The sequence below is a fragment of the Macaca mulatta genome, chromosome 2, assembly GCF_049350105.2.
Source record: "Macaca mulatta isolate MMU2019108-1 chromosome 2, T2T-MMU8v2.0, whole genome shotgun sequence".
NCBI classification, from domain to species: Eukaryota; Metazoa; Chordata; class Mammalia; order Primates; family Cercopithecidae; genus Macaca; species Macaca mulatta.
The window spans coordinates 186,268,856-186,286,041 of NC_133407.1; the positions used below are offsets into that span (position 1 = coordinate 186,268,856).

Here is a 17,186-nt window from a genome sequence, read left to right on the forward strand (position 1 = left end):
TCCATGTGAGTTCAAGCAGTGGCTCTGCATGGTCACCAGCAGCTTCCTCAGACAGTCTAGAGGTCTAGGGTGGTCACAAAACTCTTCTGTAGTTAGAATAGAAGAAGTCTGCAGCTAGAATATGAAGTCCTGGGGTTCCTTCACTTACCTACTCCTTGGATCTGGGCCCAGAGAATGGCCCTGGTGTCCAAGCAGGAAGCTCTGCTTCCTCCCTCTTCATTCCTAGTGCCTCCCATCATCTCTCTGCTAAATTTCAGTGTTATCTCTTGGAAGATCTATTTGATTATGTAGATTTATGTGATATTTTGGTTCCTCTCTGTGGAAGAGGCACGTCATAGCTCCAACTACTCAGCCACCTTGAACCTTTTCTCTCACATTTTTTTTCTAGTTTTTTTTTTTAATTATTTTTATTTATTTTTATTTTTATTATACTTTAAGTTCAAGGGTACCTGTGCACAACATGCAGGTTTGTTACATATGTATACATGTGCCACATTTAAGCTATTAATGAAGACATAGATAAAGGACTGCAAGTTGGTTAAACCAGTTTCTAGATCTATTCTATTCACATTTGGCAAATGCTGTAATTCTTTTTCAAAACAATAAATAGCAATACAGTTTAATAAAGATTTTGCTAACTTAATTTCTTTGTATTAAAGGCATAAAGATATTACTTGATGGTCTAAAGAAAATAATATTGAGTACTTGTCATAGTTGTTATGAGGCCCTGTTACGAGGATTAGCATGTACTACCTCAATCCTCAAAAAAGCTTCAGTTTTGTAGGCTCAATTATGATATCCATTTTACAGGTCTGTTAACTGAGATAAAGGCAAGGTAATTTGCTCAAGCTCAAAGCTCAAATCTAGACTTGAATCCAAGCAGTTTGACTCTAGCATATACTCCTGGCAAGTAAAATCAAAATCTAAGGAACATGCGGTAAGCAATCGGGGGCAGGAGGAGTACAAGAATTGGCAGACTCTAAGGTCCAAACAAGGAGAATAAGATGCAGGAATTCTTTAAACACACACTATAGGCAGTGAGGATTGCATTTCAAATTGCAGGCATCCAAATAATTTGTAAAATGGCAAGTCTTTGCTACCTGTCCCCCCACTGAATTTATAAATGTGATTTGTATATTATTAGATATAACATTTACTTAATTTTACATATGAATATTTTTATATTTTTAAATTTTTTTAATATTAAAGGATCTTCTAATCTGGATGTGATTCTTTTCAGGTGATGCAGAAATTCTTTTGATGGTAGGTTAGTATATAAAATCATGAGTGAGATTGAGATTTGTATATTTTTATGTTATTTTCCTTCAGGGTGTCCTTCTTTCCAATATGATAGACCATCTTCTTGAAGAACACTATCACAAATTTTGTTAGTGAAGAAATATTGGTGTTAAAATTTATATTTTTATATGAAATTATCTTTAACCATCACACTTTAAAGATCGTTTTGCTGGATAATAAATACTAGATTGACGGTTATTTTTTCTTAGCACTTTAAAGACACTATTCTATGCATGTATGACTTGCATTCAAACTTTGTGAAGTTTTCCGTCAATAGTAATCATGGCTTCACTGTAGCCTCCATTTCCTAGGCTCAAACATTCCTCCCACCTCAACCTCTTGAGTTGCTGGGAGTACAGGTACATGCCACCACACTTGAGTAATATTTTTTTATTTTTAATTGTTTTTGTAGAGACATGGTCTCACTGTGTTTCCTAGGCTGCTCTCCAACTTCTAGGCTTAAGCAATCCTCCTACCTTGGTCTCCCAAAGTGCTGGGATTACAGGTGTGAGCCACCATGCCTAGCCCCATTTCACTTCTTTATTCAGCCTTTTCTAAGACACTATTTAACATAGCATTTAAGTTTTATCTTTCTATTTTTAAAAGGATTTTACTGTCTTATTGTGATAGTCTCTACCATGCTTTTTAAAATTACATCTCTCATTTAGTTCTTCGGATATTTTATACAATATCTAAGGTATTAGCACCTCTAGATTTGCTGATTTTTGCTTTTGCTGACTCATAATAGGTTAGTTCCATTAATTCTTGTTACTTGTAGTTTAGGAGCTCATCTTTCATTGCATGTCATTTGTGGGAGTCCTAAAGGCATAATTGAGGATGCTTTCTTAGAAAGAGAATGCACAAATGATTCTCTGTGGAGTACTTTCAAATTGAGATCACTTTAACCTCCTTTGAGGGTTCCTGTTTCAACGTAGAATTTTCAGGTTTAGATCCACTACCTTAGTAGAAGTCCAAGGCTCTGTCTATATAATGCAGCATAGACACTGGCTTCAATCTCAGGACAACACCATTTTATTCTTACCAGTCATAGCTTGCTTGCTGCTGTGGTTTCAACTTGCTGGTGTGTGTGTGTGTGTGTGTGTGTGTGTGTGTGTGTGTGTGTGTGTTTTGCATTTAATCCAGTGTCTAGTTGAGTTTTATCCTTAAGAGCATCTACTTACTTTGCTTACTTACAAAGACAAATCTGTGGGCTTTTTTTTTCTTTTTTTTCTTCTTTCTTTCTTTCCTTCCTTCCTTCCTCCCTCCCTCCCTCCCTCCCTCCCTTCCTTCCTTTTTTCTATTTATTTATTTATTTATTTTTTATCTTGCCACTTAAATAAGATGCAAGAACCAGCAGTAGCAGGAACCAGCAGTATGAGCATCAGCTGGAAACTTGTTTGCACTGTAGAATTACAGGTTACAGAGAAAGTATTCTGAATCAGACTCTGCACTTTTAACAAGATTCCTGGGTGACTTGAATACACTTTAAAGTTTGAGAGTCATAGCTCTAATAGACTCTTACAATGTGTATTAAATTTTTTAAGAATGTCTGAATAAAAATTGAGGTTTGGGTAGACTTCTTGCAACGTATTCTTGGTAGTCACTTCTACTTTCAGTACAATTTTTTCATTGTGTGTCAACAAAATTTTTTGAAGTGAAAATAGTTTTTCCATTTTTCAGATGGAGATGGTTCAAAGAAAAACAAGAGGAGCTATATTTAAATACAGTCAGTAAGGTTTAAGGCTCTAGAATTAGAAGGCTCAACTGGAGCTGAAATTTATGAGCTTGCAGAAATTAAGTGATTTTTCTCAAGTTCACGTAGCTTGTAACTCAAAAGCCAAGTTCTAAAAGTCAGCGTTGTGCCACCGCGTCACATCCCACTAGTTGTTGGGCGTAACTGAAATACATGTATTTTCAAGTTTTGATGTGCCATCTCGGTATCATCTCTTAAGGAAACAAAATATGCCGTCTCAATATGCCACTTTGGAATACTGATTATTTTGAGCTGAAGGTACTTGAAAAATAGCAAATGCAGGGAGAGGCTTTTCCTGAATTCCCCCCGTCTGCCTAAAGACAGACACTTTGAAAGAAACTCAATTGTCATAAATCCCCTCCTGGGGAATTTCATCAAGAAGGGAAGATTGACTCTTATCAGAGGAGAGAAAACTGGAAGTTGACACCACACGTAGACAAACTTTGTCACAAGCTATCATATCTCCCATCTGTTCTTCTAAGGGCCCATCATCTTTCTTAAAATCACTTACTCTTCCCTAGATGACCTACATTCCTTTCCCCTTTTTCTATTAGGATGAATATGAGATCTCAAATCTTACCACATTTTGGGTATTCACTGTTTCCTGTGATGCCCCTCTGCACATAGTAATAGTTAAGAAATTTTTATATTTTTCTTGTTGATCACCCTTATTGTCAGTTTCTTTCACAGACCCAGATTTCAAACCTAGGAGGATAGAGGGAAAGTCTTTCTGGCCCATCACCTCTCTGCACTCTGCTGACTTTAGGGAAAAGCAATTTAAAAAAAAGGAAGAAGAAAAAAAACCTGCCAATTTTATTCCTAATTTCTAATTAAACACAAAAACAAAAGTCAACATTTATTTTTCCTATATTTTTGTACAGAGTTCAAAAATGTATGTTTTGGCCCAATTAAACTTAGTCCATATGAGATTAAAATGAATTAGTCATTTCTATTTTGATGACATAGTTAAAAGCAAGAAAGACTGGCATATTCATTTTTATCTCATATGCGATGATACAATGCTAAACACTTGGAAAAGTCAATAAACACAATGTCATTCAACTTTTATTTTTTTCTTATATGTCTGGTTAAACATTTTAAATTGGCAATTTATAAAATAATAAATACAAATATTTTAAAATTTGGATTCATGTGCTCAGTTATGTTGAAAACTTTAAGATAAAGATCTCTAAATTTAGATGCTTGGACCATAATAATTTGTTCCATGCTATTATTTGAAATTTCTATCTTCATTCATTTTGGTAGTATTCTACTTGTTGATTTTTTTTAATCTGTAAATTTGAAAATTAGAAAAAAATCATAACAGGACGCATTTTTCTTATCATGCAATAGTTTTTTATCTAACAGAGTTACTGCTTCTTCCATCTTTAATAATAAAGCATAAGCATAATAGTATTATTTAGGGGAATTATTTTAATAATCATGATTTTACTTGGTTAGTTCTTCAAAATCAAATCCAACATGAAGATCTTGAAAGTACTTTCTCATATTTCAGAATAGATGACCCTTGATTTATCTCAATTGTTTTCAACCCTGATTGCACTCAAGGATCACCTGGGCAGATGTGCAAATATACTAGCCACAACACTTATAAAATCAATTACTTCTGAATCTCTTGAGTGTGGGTCTCTATATCATTAAAGACTCCCTATATGATTCTCACATTTATCTAGAAGTAGAAACTACTAATTTGTCTTATTAAAGTTTCTAAAACAATTATGCTAAAAAAATGAAAGAAACTAAATATATAGCTTCAGAAATAGTATATCAAAAGAGTTGCTATTTTCATATGTTGATATTTTGTTAAGTGGGAGAATCTCATTTGGATACTAAATAAAATGCATATGAAATATAAATCTCACATCAAATCTCTTCATTTGTTTTTAACTGACCTCTGACTCTGCAGTCATATTTTGCAGCATGTTACATTTATGTAGGCTCTTTTTTTCTTTTTTAATTTCATGAAAACAAACAGTGGCAAAAACAATTTCCTTTAGTTCCAATATGTTTACTTTTCTAAAATCACCCTCTGAGCTGCTAATAGAATTTTACATATCATACTCATATCATTAATCTACTATGCAATCAATAGCTTGAATTATGTTGATAAACTTAAAAGGATAAAATTTAGAATCCCCTATTGAGAACAAATTAAACTCATTACTGGAGAAGACACTTTTGACTTCTTTGATCTCCTAGGTGATATAGAGATTCATATGATATTCTCATCACTTTTATACTGTTAACATATCAATTATTAAACAGATATTTTCATACTAGTTACAAAAGGGAGCACCATTATGCCATTCCAAAATAGAAAACATCGAGAAGGATATTTCTGATTTCCTGGTCTATATATTCAGATATATTTTACAAAACACATTGTAACTATGTTTGCACATTAGCATTAGGCATAGGGATATTTTACGACAATTGAAACACTACCTCTTAACAATTGGAAGTAAGCTTTTACAGCCTCTAGAGTCATTCTAAATGTTTGTGTCAATTGCACACTATTCTAATAAATATTTGTTGAAAATTCTGATGAATTAATTTTTTTGTAGGAAAACAAGACAAAGCATATGTGAACAAAATACTTTTGAAAAATCTGGTTATAAGTCTTTTACATCAACCTACTCTTTCAATGGTTTCTAATTGATTTACATATCTTAAAAAACCTTGTTGCCTAAGCTTTGAGCAACTTTTGTTTGTCAAACATTGACTGCACCAAATATAGATGGCTTAACCCAGTATTTCAGGCCAAACATAAATCACTTTCCTACTTTGTCTGCCTCTCTATTTCAGTCATATGACTCTGGCTGCTCACTCTCATAGGATGTCATGCACCTATGATCTACGTCTACTATCTCGTCAGAAAATTCTGAACCTTTACCAACCACTGGAAGCTCTTAAGAACACTAGTTATCCTTTACTTTCCATTCTATTATTTAGGGTCTCATTTAATATTCTATTTTAAAATTGTATATATGCATATGACATTTTTTAGCACTGTTATGCTGTAACAAGAGAGTAAAATGTTACCTTGAGTGGCTAGAGTTCATATCTTCAAAGGCAAACACTGTTTTCTCAATTTTATTAATTTATATGGATTGAATTTAGTAGCAAGCTTAGCCCTAGGTGAATGCATACTTTGATTAGTTTTTGTAGATTTACTTTGGTTGCCTACATATATACTTCACTATAGGACAATATTCTTCTACTCAAAGCCACACTCTTTAGGGGATGTAGAATATTCTATAGTTGTCCCTTTGTTCAGCTTTGTATTCTCAATTGAGTAAAGTAATTAGATAAATTAATATTTTAGGATTGTAAACTGGTAATAGCTTAATGTGTTAAGCCCTGAAAGGTGTGCTGTGATGTTAGAGGATATTTTTTCATAATGCCCTTTCAGGCAGGAACACAAGCATGTGGAAAATAGCCAAGAGCAAGAAAACATATCAATAACTCCTTAAATATCATCATGTAAGGAGCGATCTACTTTACTAACACAGGACTTCTTAATACAGGAGTAGAGTAAGACATTTAAAAAGACTAAGCTGAATGAATGATTTTACAGTTTTTCACCTCCCATAATTTAGGATTCCACCCAAATCAAATAGTCCAAATATGAAAAGAACTTTAAAAATAACATTTGATATTCAACACTTTAATCAACCCTCAGTGCCTCTCCTGGAAAGTACAGTATGTGTACACAAGACCTTGAAACAGTCCCTGACACATGGCAAGTGCTCATTAAATACCTGCTTTATGAATTAATAAACATATGCATTGATTTTAAACTAGATAAGTGCTCTGTAAAGCAAAGGATCTGAATGCTGCAATTTTAAAATATATGTGTATATATTTGTTGTCTTTATTACCAAACTAATCTGAGGGCTGGCTTCTTTGAATAGTACAGTGACATTCACAGGTTTTTCACACATGGGTAATATTACATTATTCTAGTGTCATATATACAACTTACATGTTTTTACACTTTAATTTTACCTAATCTGCTTTTTTTCATCCTTAGTGGAAGACATAATAGATTTGGTTTGGTTTTGTTTTTAACATGGCGGGTCATTTAGGTTATGATTGAAACCATAAAAGGCTGTTTGCCTGCTGTGGCTGACTTCCTAACATACAACCTGTATAATAATGTATAAACAGACAGCCAAACAGCTTGATCAAGATCAAAAGTTTCCAGCTTATTATTTTTAGCAATAACAGTACAGCAAGAGGAAAATGTGTATTACTCTACATGTCTGGACTGAGTGGGAACTTTCTGATCCTTTCTGCTGTGGCCAATTTCTTGGCAGACTGCCTAGATAATACACAAGGCATCTGTTCGGGTCATTTTTAGTCATCCACTTGTAAATAAGGTCTTGTGAACATAATTATCCTTTCTTGGAAGAATGAAGTAACTGTGATAAATATTATGCAAGAAATAAATATAATAAAAATTCACAGATTTTTCCAATACCTCATACTTACTTATTATTTTACTAACAAATCTGGCACGAAAAAACTCCTATTACAATTGTTTTACATTTGTTACTGCTTTGGTTCAATTTAACTATTATTATGACTAAGGAATATTCTAAGTATGCCTTGATCTGTTCCTATTTTTTATACAGTACTTTGGGGGATATTGACAAGGGTGTATTAGGTATCTGTCTGTCTCTCTATCTTCTATCATCTATCCATCCATTTATTTCTATATGAACCCATGCATACATTACTACCATTTATATTTCAAAAATCTCCATACATACCACTGTATACATTCATATAATGTAGACTTCTGTATATTTTACATTATATATCTAAAAATTAAGCAAAGCATGCATTTGCAGAATTAATTTCCCTTTTCTAAATACGAGTTCTAAATATGAGTTCTTTTTCTTCTCTGCTATGGCAATTTTAATCTGCCACTGTAGTATCAGAGTTTCTACAGCTATAAATCAACTGCACTATTGATTTTTCCTGATGGAATAATGAAAGAATTAACTGCTGAATGATTAAAGATCACTTTGTGTCAATTAAATGGCACAGGAATGGTTACAATACAATAATTATAACTATAATAATTTCTTCAGCAACATATCATCCAAAATACAAATTTAGCTCTTCTCACTAGGATGGAAATATAGTTTGTTTATAATAAGGGTGAATCACGGTAGAATAAGTGAAAAGTATTTCACTTTTAACAGATCTAGGTAAGTACACATAGCTTAGAATAAGCATAGTCTTGTTAGAAGTTTTATATAATCCAATTATTCAAGTCTACATTCCTTAATATTCCCCTAATGTCTAATGAATTAATGTGCATATTGGCATGAGAATAGCTAAAGAACCTGTCTAACTGGAAAGATGTATCAATAGGCTAGCAAACAAATTAGGATGTGTATAAGTGGAAATTTTGTAATTCAGGCTGTAAAGTCTGTTTAAGGAAATGGATATATTTTAACAGGTGCAGAAAAATGACAAAAATAGCATTCAGGACAGTCATAAAATGTGTCAATTAGAAATATTTGTATAATTAAATAGAATATAGATATTAAAAAAACAAAATCATTAACAGGATCCTATAAAAACTGGATTAAACCTGAATTATGACCAAACCAATTTACAATAAAAGCAAATTGAATTTAACTACCATATGTAGAAGAATTGTGAAATCCAGTTTGGCAGATGGTAACTAGAGAACAAATGAAGAAAAAGACAAAAAAACAACCCTGAGATGGTAAGAGGATGTAGAAAGGGTACCCAGAATACTGCAGACATGTGCATAACCCAAGAGAGAAAATATCAAAGGTCGATATCAGAAATGAGTGATAGTTCCATGTACTGTCACTACCACCACCCGAGAAAAAAAGAAATAATTTTACCAACAAAATGCACTTTGACAGATACTTAATAATATTTATTTTGATCATATGAGAGACCTTTAAGTTCCATTTTAGTTTGTACAAAGACTATTCCTTGACCGAACTCTAGTTAAGCTCCTTGAGCTCCACCAGGGCATTTTCTCAAGAACCCAATTGTAGCAAGAATGCTGTATCAGTTTAGCCAGAATGGCCCACCCTCAATATCTGATAGTCTTCATAATCTGCCCAAATCCCTCATCTCTCACTGTCTCTCAGGCAATATCTGATCACCCTGACCTGCCTTCTGTGGAAATCCTGATAGGTCAGTTCAGCAAGAATTACTCTACTTGATTAGCAATTTTACATCCACCAACTCCCCAACCCTGCTCTCCCTTGGCTAAGAATTCCCTTATTTCTTGTCTATAGAGTTGAGCCCAGTCTCTCTCCCCTACTGCAAAACTCCACTGCAGTATTCCTACACCTATTACTATAATCCTGAATAAAGTCTGCCTTACTGTTTTAACAAGTGTTAGAAAAAATTGTTTTTAACAGTAATGCACATAATTAACACAGAATTTACCACTGTTACTTTTTTTTTTTTCCTCACTGCAAGCTCCGCCTCCTGGGTTCACGCCATTCTCCTGCCTCAGCCTCCCAGGTAGCTGGGACTACAGGTGCCCACCACCACGCCTGGCTAATTTTTTCATGTGTTCTTGGTAGAGACGGGGTTTCACCACGTTAGCCAGGATGGTCTCGATCTCCTGAGCTTGTGATCCGCCCGCCTCGGCCTCCCAAAGTGCTGGGATTACAAGCATGAGCCACTGCGCCTGGCCCCACTACTGTACTTTTTACACAAAGGAAGTGATGTCTCTGTTATTATAGACAGGTGATTCTAATGAGGACTGGGTTGGGTACGGTGGCTCACGCCTATAATCCCAGCACTTTCAGAGGCCAAGATGGGCACTTCTAAACCAGCTTGGGCAACATGATGAAATCCCATCTCTACAAAAAATACATTAATCAGCTGGGTGTGGTGGTGCACACCTGTAGTCCCAGCCATTTGGGAGTCTGAGGTGGGAGAATCATTAGAGTCTAGGAGGCAAAGGATGCAGAGAGCTGAGGTCACACCACTGCACTTCAGCCTGGGTGACAAAGGGAGACCTTGTCTCACAAAAAAAAAAACCCAAAAAAAACACAAAAGACATAAAAATTCAGGTAGTAGAAGAAAGAAAAGTGTAAAAATACCTAAAAATAGGGTCAGGCACCGGTGGTGGCCTGTAATCCTACCACTTTGGGCAGTTGGGCAGATCAGTTGAGGCCAGAAGTTCAAGAGTAGCCTGGCTAACATACATAGCAAAACCCTTTCTCTACTAAAAATACCAAAATTAGCCAGGCATGGTGGCTCTGTGCCTGCGGTTCCAGCTACTCAAGAGGTTGACACATGAGAATCACTTGAACCCGGGAGGTGGAGGTTGCAGTGAGCTGAGATCGTGCTACTGAACTCCAGTATAGGTGACAGGGCAACAGAGTGACATACTGTCTCCAAAAACAAAAAAACAAAAAAAAACCCCAAAATGTACATTTTTCAGTGTCTAGAGTTTAGAATGTTTCTATGCCCAAAAAGCTAAATATCCAGTATTATAATCGAACAGATAGGCCTAAGAGAAAACTAAAAGCTAAAAGTAGATCCAACATTCGACCCAGCAATCCCACTACTGGTCCCTACCGAAAGGAAAAGAAGTCACAATGTCAAAAAGACACTAGCATGCATGTGTTTATAACAGCATAATTTACAAGTGTAAATATACGGATTCAGTCTAATTGCCCATCAATTGATAAATATGGTACATATATACCATAGAATTCTACTCAGCCACAAAAAGAATAAAATCACGCCTTTTGCAGCAACTTGCATGGTACTGGAGAGCATTATTTTAGGTGAAGTAACTCAGGAATCAGAAACCAAATACTGCATGTTCTCACTTGTAAGTAGGAGCTGAGCTACGGGTATGCAAAGACATATAGAGTGGTATAACGGACACTGGAGACTCAGAAGGGGCGAGGTTGAGAGGGGGACGAGAGATGAAAAACTACCTACTGGGTACAGTGTACACTACTCAGGTGATAGGTGCACTAAAATCCCAGACTTCATGTCTATACATCTATGTAACTAAAAGTCGTTTGTACTCCTAAAGCTACTAAAATAAAAAAAAAATTAAATATTGAATTTCACAGCTCTTTCATCCAGATCACCACAGAATTGTCCTGATGGGATTCAGGACACACTATTTCCAAATATGGCACCCAGGAAGCTAAAGAATTTGAGAAAACAGGAGAAGCAGGAAGTTCATTCTTTTTTTTTTTTTTTTCAGAGTCTTGCTCTGTCACCCAGGTTGGAGTGCAGAGGGGCGATTTTGGCTCACCTCCGCCTCCCAGGTTCAAATGATTCTCCAGTGTCAGCCTCCTAAGTAGCTGGAACTACAGGCATGCACCACCGCGCTCAGCTAATTTTTGTATTTTTAGTAGAGACGGGGTTTCGCCATGTTGACCAGGCTGGTATCGGAACTCCTGACCTCAGATGATCTGACCGCTTTGGCCTCCCAAAGTGCTGAGATTAGAGGCGTTAGCCACCGTGCCCAGCCAGGAAGTTCATTCTCTTGCCCCAGCCCTTTTCCCATGAAGCAGGTCATAAAACCTTGGAAGAATTTCCTGAACATCCCTTGAAGAAGATCATAAGAGCTTCATTTGAGAGGTGCCCTCCCTCTACCTGGAGGAAAGGAACATCCTTATCAGTGAAGACACAGAAGTACAGAGTAAAGGTCTTGCAAAGTTCCCTCCCAGTTTATTACCATTAGATCATATCCCTTTGTATAATTACATTTCTCCCTGACTGCTGTCCACTCTCAGCAAACTTAACATAAAAATACACAAGTTTAACTATTGCTTGGGTCTTTATTTCCTTAAGAAGGCTTCTGTGTCATGTAAAACCTATTAAATGAATTTGTATGTTTTTCTCTTGTTAATCTGTTTTTTGTTCTAGGGACCTCAGTCATGAATCTAGGATGGGTGAGAAAAAGTTATTTCTCCCTACCCTGCAGTCTTTTTCCTTGTTTATTATTGTATGCTTAAGTTTTAATTTTTTCTTTCGTTTCCCAATTAGATTTAAGTGTTTTCCTTTTTCTTTTTCTTTTTTTTTTTTTTTTGCCTTCTCCCTTTGCCTCCTTCCATTGGTCCATCCTCTTTATGTTCTTACTGTAGTGGTTTTTAATAAACTAATATTGATCATTTAAACATCTGCAGAACTGAATTAATAAGCTAGTTTTAGTTCAAATGAATTTAATTATGTTCTCCTGTATTACTACTTCAAATCCTTTTTTTTTTTTAACACAGGTAAAGTCTCTGATTTTCCATCATTCCTTAGTGCAGAGTACAAAGGAGAACAAATGTAACATTCATAAGAACCTAGTAGCAGTTATTTGAGTGTAATGGGAATTAATTTGTCATCTTTTGGTGTGGCATATCTAAAATCCTAGGAGAAAACTATTTAGTAGTGACACATTTATAAATTGTTTCTTACTATGCTTCTTCATGTGATTATTTGGAGGTAGTTTTGTGGAGTTATATTGTCATTTGTGCTAAATGCCAAGAAGTCTTGGATAAATTTTACTTTTTCATTTTGCTTGTTGGATTGAAACTGCTGTTCAGAAAAGTGGGAAAATTACTGTTTTCTTCTGCACTGGGAGAATGCGGGCTGAAGCCTCACACCTGCAGTTAGCTATCCTGGGCTGTGCTCCAAGCTGCCAGTTCCGTGTTGTGGATTCTGATTCTAGAGAACTACAATCCCCTGGCCATTAGAATCAGGTGGGGGTAATAACTTGTTAATATGGCCAGCAGGTCTAAATCGATAAGTCCCAAGCCTAGGTCAAGGAAAGAAACTGCAGTAACTTTCCAAATGTTTAAGAGCCCAGCAATGCTGTGAAGGCTAACAAATTGCCTTCTAAAGTAGTAGGAAATCGCATATTTGCATCAAGATAGGCTTTTGTCTTGTAATCACAGACTTGAACGCTAGCCTCCTTGCCATTTGATCTTGAATAAGTCTCATTTTGTAATCTATTCACTAAACCAAAGCACAGTGGGATGTGTGTCTCTGATTGAAGCCATTTCTCAGTCTTCTACAAAGACAAACTACATCAATGGTCTTTACTTTTGTCCTTTTACAATAAAAGGAATACTCTAAAACAATCTGAAAGCATTTAAAACTAGGTTTGAAATTCAGTGAAAGAAGGGTGTGTGTGTTTTTGAGACTATCTTCCGGGCTATTTAGTCAGCAACCTGTAATTTAATTAATAATCAAACACCTGTTTGAGTATTATTGTCTGAAAATATTTATTTTATTTCAATCATTTATAAATTTATCCACATAATTCTAAGAATTTTTAGTCATTTTTCTATTTCTCTTGGAAGCAGGAGAGAATAATCTGGTAACTATTCTAAATTTAGAAAAATTAAGATACCAAAAAATAATTTGCTCTAATTGTTACAAGCCAGAGACAAATCAAAACAGCTCCATGTTTCCTCTCAATGAATATCTGCACTTATTCTTGCATTCCAGGGAAAAAGAAATCCAAAATACATATAGTGATGACAGATGTGATCTTAAATTTTATAGAAATATTTCTATTTATTTATATGGTAGTAGAATATTTCAATTTCATATTAGCATAACTGGAGGAAAAAAACAGCCTTGTTGAACTGAGTGAGCTTCTTCTATAAAAATATTCTGTACTTAATGCAATATGCCAGAAACAATCAATAGAAGCGTGTTTCAATATATATCCTAAATAAATTCTTTCTTAGCTAAAGGTTAATGCCTGTCCTGAAACAGCTTAAGACATTTAGTTCAAAGAGGAAAACAATGTGCCTTCTAGTGGCATTTCCTAAACAAACACAAAACAAGCAGGGCATTAGTTTCTTCTGTCTTTAAATCTGATAGCCCAAAGGCATGTATGTTTGTAAGAGTCCTTTATGATATCCTGCATTTCTCTAAGTAATATTGCTTGATTTTTTGCTATGAGGTAAAATCCTTCCTTTGGTACTTGGGGGGTCAAGCTGCTCCCAATTAAAATTTGTGAGGCCTTAAAAAAAGTGGGCCAGTCACTGTATTTTAGTAATTATGCTTCTAGCAAGTCAAAAAAAAGATCTGGAACTGCTCATGCCCCTTGCTGGCATTTGATACCTAACCTTAAAATGTCTGAGGTCAATAATGACAGGCAGAAGCATCCCCTGTGGCTGTTACTAGGCTTTAGTAACTCTTAGGGTTAAGCACACATTGCTGCATTTATCTTGCCAAGATGAGTGGGACTGTCTCAGAATCACTGAATTTTGCATTTTTCTATATCTAGAAGCTCCGCCGAGGTTGGGATGGGATAGACACAAGGAAGAGTGGCTGCCTGTCTTCAAAATAACATCCACCAGTAAGTCTGCTTAAGGTAATTTGTGACAAGGTATTTATTAACCTCGCTCTAATCTTAAAGATATTAGAGTAAGTGGTGAAAGCAAGACTAGGAAAAAATTGAGAAAGGTAATCCAGGTTAACATCTTACTTTTTAAATTTATTTATTTATTTATTTATTTATTTATTTTTAAACAGAATGCCTCTCTAATCATTCCGGGCAAACTTTTCCGCATGCCTGTGATGGCCAAAATTGATCACAACTCTATATTTAAAAATGCAAAATCCTTAATAAAATACTTAAATTTATCTTTTAAGATACTGAATTTATTGTCTTTTTTCCTCCCTAATTTTCCTCTTGGTGATGATCAGATTAACACTAAAATGCATATGGAAAAAGATGTCTCGCTATGGTGTCAACATAGTTGACATTAAATGTTATTTGGGATTGATTCTAAACTATACGGGGTCAATAAAGAAACAGACTTCGGCATATACATATAAAGCACTTCACATGTGTATGATAAGTTACAATCCTGTTTTCTTGCGTCCAATTACATTGATTAGAATTGCAGCAATTGGTTAATTTTTTTGTGGGAACTAAATGAGCAGAACATAAATATTGGTTTATTAGCAGGATACAAATGAATTCCATAGAAATAAAGCATTGCTGGTTCTCACGGATTTAGTGCTGGGAACTGGGAATCTGTCAAGGATCAGAGAAACTACTCAGGAGCTCTCTCTCTCTCTCTCTCTCTCTCTCCCTCTGCCTCTCTGGCAGTCTATGCTGCTCAATGTTTAACAACTCTCAGGGACAGGAGGCCCTGATTTGGAGCATCCTCTAAGTTCCATGGTGTAAGTACATCACTACGACTGATTTCAAGTCACTTGACCACTTGAATCCACCCCAGATGCAAAAATTCCTGAAAATTTAGCAATTGGTTTCTGTAAAGTGAAACAAACTGATTTCAGTACCATTGTTTCTCTAGTCCACAACAGTCTGTTGACCCTTTCTCTCTATGAATTCAAACTATCCTTTTGATTCCGTTTGATGACTGTTTTCTCTATTAACTTAACATTTATACGCATGCCTGAAAAGGGCTGTTCCGGCTCCATCTCTACATGATTTAACATTTCCAGGACCCACATATATATCGCCAAAGTTTCTTTGCTCCTAATTTCAAATTTCTGCGGGAGTAGCTTATTGGCTTAAATTCCCTAAATTTAAGGGAAGGACAGGTGTTGATACCAATAATCCTAGTATTATATGGACCAAACTGGAATGCTGCTTAAGGCAGAAAAAATCCTTACTTGGAGTACTAATATACAGTGAACAAAAAAGGCGAGATACTAGGCTATCACATGAATAATTAACCATGGGAAAATATTGTGGCAGCACATGTACATTTTTAAATACATTACTGAATTTTTAAAGAAAAGAATGCTGCAGTGCAACTCAAGTGTAACACAAATAATAGTACCACTACATGTGCTATTATTTTACATTTTTAAACTGACAAAAGTATTATAGATTGTATCTGATTTGTGATTTTCATTTACCCTTGGATAAGTGATGAAATGAAAGTCACATATATTAGAATTCTCTTTGATAAACCTAAAAGCAGCATAGATTATAACTATATATAAATCAGATAAAATAATAATATTCTGAGAAGAAATAAGCATATATATAAGGACAAACTTTGTATACAAAGAGATCTAAACAAAAGTGTTATTATAAATATTTTTTCAAACACTCCAACATTAAATAACCTCATGACCTCTTTTATTTTTCATAAAATAGTAGGATTTGCCTTATCAACATATCATACATATATTTAATACACATACATGTTTATATTTAATATTTTAATCATATAAATAGGTTATGGATTTTCTACTTTCACTGGTTTGTATATAAAGAATTCCATATGATTAACACTCTTCAGAAGTGACTTTTAAGGCTCTTGGTGACAAAAACACATTCTCTATCTGGATGATACAATCTTTTGTAATCTTTCAGCTTTTTATCATTGATAAGTATTCAGCAATGAAATATGTACAAGTTCAGAATGAATCACTCAACTTCCCCGATACCAAGAGAATTCTATAGGCCCAAAGATATTTGTAGTGTTTTTTCTTTCTATTAAAATACATTTTGATTTATAAAAGGATCATCTACTCAGTAGAAAAATGGAACATATAAAATCAATAGATTTCCATGTTTACCAAAGCAACATGGTGTATAACAACAGGTGTGTAATTCAATAGAAAACTGTAGGCATTTAATTTTATGATTATGTGTCATTGAGATGATATTGTTAATGTACAGAGACATGCAAAATTCAAGCTGATGTCCTTGTCAAGCACAATGATTGTTGATACCATAGAAGCAACTGATACTAGCTCAAATGAGAGCTAACCAAACTGAAGTTTCTAATTCTTTGTGTTTTTTTCAAAATATGTATCATGGCTTTGTGTGAATTTTATAGTATTCCAGATTTTAACCCAAATGTAATATTATCAAATATGGTAATCATTCCACTGTACTTGTTATTGAGGGTACCTATGTAAACAGGTTTAATTTCTGGCACAGTATTGTCTGGACGGGGGAAGAGGACAAAGACGACTAAGATGGCGCATTTCCGGGTTCTTCATCACCAACTTACCTGCGCACGGGAAAATGCAGCCCGCGCCGGGGAACAATACAGACCAACTGCGCAGGCGCAACATGGCGCAAGCCGAAACTTACCTGGCCGCACCTACGGAACGCCCCCGACACGCCCGTGTC

The 17,186-nt window shown here is 35.1% G+C and overlaps 1 protein-coding gene and 1 long non-coding RNA gene across 2 annotated transcripts in view; one reads left to right on the plus strand and one right to left on the minus strand.

Annotated features, from left to right (window-relative positions):
* The window catches only part of EPHA6 (EPH receptor A6), a 927,196-nt gene that overhangs the window by 607,882 nt on the left and 302,128 nt on the right, over window positions 1-17,186 (minus strand). The gene's annotated exons all lie outside the window — the stretch shown is intronic.
* LOC114676455 (uncharacterized) lies at window positions 14,362-17,011 on the plus strand. The gene is made up of 3 exons (XR_003727517.2): window positions 14,362-14,417; window positions 15,177-15,250; window positions 16,992-17,011. It is a non-coding gene; the product is annotated as an uncharacterized LOC114676455 (long non-coding RNA).